This window comes from Vicia villosa, unplaced genomic scaffold (genome assembly GCF_029867415.1).
Source record: "Vicia villosa cultivar HV-30 ecotype Madison, WI unplaced genomic scaffold, Vvil1.0 ctg.001256F_1_1, whole genome shotgun sequence".
Taxonomy (NCBI): Eukaryota; Viridiplantae; Streptophyta; class Magnoliopsida; order Fabales; family Fabaceae; genus Vicia; species Vicia villosa.
The window spans coordinates 262792-267050 of NW_026705551.1; positions in this window are offsets into that span (position 1 = coordinate 262792).

Genomic DNA, 4259 nt, shown 5'->3' on the forward strand with positions numbered 1-4259 from the left:
AATTTTTTCCATAAGATCAACCATTTAAGAGATATGGTGCTTCAAAGTTGGTACTTTTTGAAAATTTCACTAAAAACTTCATTTTCTTCAAAGTTCATGGATCTTTTTCACCCATTTCCTTAAAGGTCTTGAAGAAACTTTCAACTAGGGTTTTGAAGTGTGTAACATGAGCTTTCCAAAATGTCCAAGAGCATGAAAAAATATGGGGCATAGCTATGGTTTTGAATTTTGACATTAGTGAACTTTTCACTTGAAATTTCAAGCCATTTTCACTAAGTTTCTATACTATATGGCCAATGATCCAAGTGATGACACACCAATGCAATAATTGATAGATATTTTCTGGTTTGAGATCAGAATGGAAAGAGATAAGAAGCTTGGAAAATAACCATGGTTTAGTTACTTTTAACCATATGCATTAAATGCAAAAGATGCCATTTTATCTCTTAAGCCAAGTCATCATTCTTGAAGCAACTTGCAAGAGCTCTTCATTCAGAATCCTTGGCCTATAAATAGAGGTGCAAATCACTCTTCAATTCACACCAAAACCTCACAATTATAGGTTTTCTCTCTTCTTTCTTGAATTACAAGTCATGTGTTTCAAAGTGAGGTAGAAAACTCAACCTCCAAACCTTGCAAGTTCTGAACAAAGTAATGCTTCCCACAACTTCTAAATGTCATATATGATGTGTTTGATCCACTCACACACCCCAAAAACACCTAAATCTCATAATCACTCTTCAACCCCCATGTTTGCATAAAGAGAGCCTTATCATGCCAAAATCCATACCAAGCTATATCTGTCCAAACTAACACTTCCAACACCTCACATACATCACATATGAGCTATCCAAGCACTCACATATGATCTGTAACCTCATAATCATCAAATTCGATTCACACTCCAAGGTTATGCAGATCGGGTACCACAGCTTAGCACAGATGAATTCAGATGGTTCCAAGCATCCAAACATGTTCTATAATCATCATTGAAGCTGTTCAGATTGAGCAACAACTTCTGTAACACCTCTACTGAAGAATTCAATCTCCAGTTTTGTCGTTTTTGAGGTAAGAACACTTGAACTTCAAACTCTATGAATCATGCATCATAAATGAAATATTGCTTTGCCATCTTGTTTCTGCACTATCACTGATCATTAGCCCTCAATCAATTTCATAATTCATCAATCATACACGATTTCACATTGAATTTCAGTTCTAGGGTTCTTAGTGTTCATCACAAAATTGATCACCTTAGAGCAAAAATAAATGAATTATGAGATCATCATCATGTTCCTCGTCCAAAACCGAGTGAGATAGACCCTTTGATCGATCAAAACAACACAGATTTGAAGAAATTCAAAAATCAGTTAGGGTTGTGTTCTTGGCGCCAGATTTGGTTTGGGAAATTCAAATTCTTGATTTAAAATATATTTTATTGAACGCGTATCATAAACAAGCTGCACGCGCAGCTCAGTTGGTTGTTGTTTTGGTTAGTGAGCAAGGGTGCGTGGGTTCAAGCCCTTTGGAAGACAAAACCAATTTTTTTATCACTATTTTTCTTCATTTTCTTCACAACTTCACCAATTAATTTAACCAATCAAAATTCATTATTTTCACTTCATTTTTTGCATACTCTTTGTTTAATATACATATTTTATGAATACCAAAAAAAATCATCAAAAAAGATTTATTTAATACATTTTTATATAGGTTTAAAATGACATGTTTTAAGTGTTTTTTAATACTTTAAAATATTGTTTTTCATTTGATTTTCAAAGTTAATCACTTGTAAATATTTTTTGAATAAACCCTAATCATCTAAGTGTTAATTGAAGACGATCTTTTTGTTTATCTTGATTAATTTGACTCCTTTCAAAATTCAAATCATTTTAAAACGAGCGATCGCGATTCTTTTCAAAACGATAAACCATTTCTTTTTGAAACTTTTGATTAAATTTTTTTTAATTGATCAAATGATTTTCAAAACGAAGTGGGGCCTCTCGAATATTAGAGAGTATAAGACCCACTCTTTTTCCTTTTTACAGTTTTTCTTTGTACAGAAAACTCTTTCAAAACAATACTTTTCAAAACAATTTTCAAACAGTTTTTCAAAAGCGAAACCTCGCGCTCTGTTAATAAAGCAATCAACCATGTTTTGTAAATAAAACACGGGCCTCCACATAGGTATAAGTCCCAAGCCCTTTTGTACATACCCATTCCTGTACATGAAATTAGGTATTTCATTGTACATATACCGTTTTGTACATATCTCGATCAACTTGATTTTTAACTTTGAATAACAAACCAAAAATGAAGGTTTTTCTCTAAATCTTCCCAAAAATATACCATGGGCCTCCATGTAGGTATAAGTCCCAAGCCCTTGTAAAAACCTGTTTACATAGCTTTGAATAAACTCAAGCGGACCTCTCCCCGAGTGTGAGTCCCGAGCCCCCGTGTATACAAATGGATCATGCTTACAGGTATATTTCCTTCATAAACTCCATTATATACACACACTTTGTCATATATATAATTGTTCATGTTTGTTCATGTTTGTTCATACTTGTTCATGTTTGTTCATATGTGTGATATGTGTGCTTGTTCAACTTAGTACAACACTAGGTTCCCCATAGCCTCCTATTGGGCTTCGTGCAAAGAATCTCCACTAGTTTAGGTTAGGACATAGAGTATGGTTTCCCGGTGAAATCGCTCTAAGAGCTCAGACCAACTATACCATGCCTCCCCTTGGGCTTTGTACAAACGAGTGACCCTCCCATAGCCTCCTCTTGGGCTTACAATGCAAGGACCCTGGATTGTCCCTCCCATAGCCTCCTCTTGGGCTTACAATGCAAGGACCCTCGGATAGCCTCCTCTTGGGCTTCGTACAAGGACCCACGGGCTTCTTATAAGCATCCCCAATATCCAAATCAAAATACCCTAGGAGATTAGACATTTATCATCTCTATGATAGGAGTATCTCTTCTATATCATCACAAACAATCAATCAAACTTTTTTGCCACAAGGCTGGCTAATCAATCAAACCTTTTTTGCCACAAGGCTGGCTAATCAATCAAACTTTTTTGCCACAAGGCTGGCTAATCAATCAAACCTTTTTGCCACAAGGCTGGCTAATCAATCAAACCGTTTTGCCACCATACTGGCTGATTAATCAAAGTTTTTTGTCACAAGGCTGACTTCATTGAAACTTTTGCCACAAGGCTGGCTGATTAATCAAAACTTTTTGTCACAAGGCTGACTTCATTGAAAGTTTTTTGCCACAAGGCTGGTTAAACAACAAAAACATCTTTATCATTCTAAGCACCTTAAGTGGCATGGCCCCGGGCTTATAATGAAAAGATTTTCAAACAAAATCAAACAGATGTATGTGATGATATAGATTAGATACATCGAACATTTAGATGACATTTGTCTCTTTTCCTTTGCTTCCACTAGCATAAGTGGGAACTACGATTGCTCTGACTTTCTCAACATCCCTTTGAGAATACGTAGGCACAAGGTCGATCCTTGGCGAGCAAAAAATAAAACAAAAAAAACCATTCAAACCTTAGCACCCGTAGACCCCGAGCTACAGATGCTCTGATTCCCTCTAAGGGATATGTATGCAGAGGATCGCGATGATCTTTGCGAGCATAATCAAACAAACACCTTAGGTCCCACCTATTTCACAAGAACCTCCACCATAACAAGAATGGAATAAATAAAGCAAAGAAACCTATAGAGTACTATAGATACGTTGGGTGCTAATACCTTCCCTTCGTATAACCAACCCTCTTACCCAAGATCTCTCCCCCACTTTTAAGGTTATTGCAACTTTTTTCCTTTTCCTCTTTTGGAAACAATAAAAAGTTTGGTCCGTACAAAAGAAAAATCATTTTTTTGAGCACTCGAGCCCAAAGAAGGCATCAGGTGTCTCATCCCAAAAAAGACAACGATTTTTCCCCGCGACAACTGTTGAATGCTTGTTGGGAGGAACTTGAAAAAGGATTCATGATGAATGCTAGGTTGAAGATGAATAAACTAAGGTTTATGCAAAATGCAGATAAAGAAAGAGAGAGAGAGAGAGAGAGAGAGAGAGAGAGAGAGAGAGAGAGAGAGAGAAAAGAAACGTTTGAAGAATAAAAAAAATAAACTGAAATGATGAATAGCATTTAATGTTACGTGACGTAAGGAGAGATAATAATGACAAAAGAAGTGATTAGCACATTTACCTAAGTAGGCGTCCCCTCAACTACGC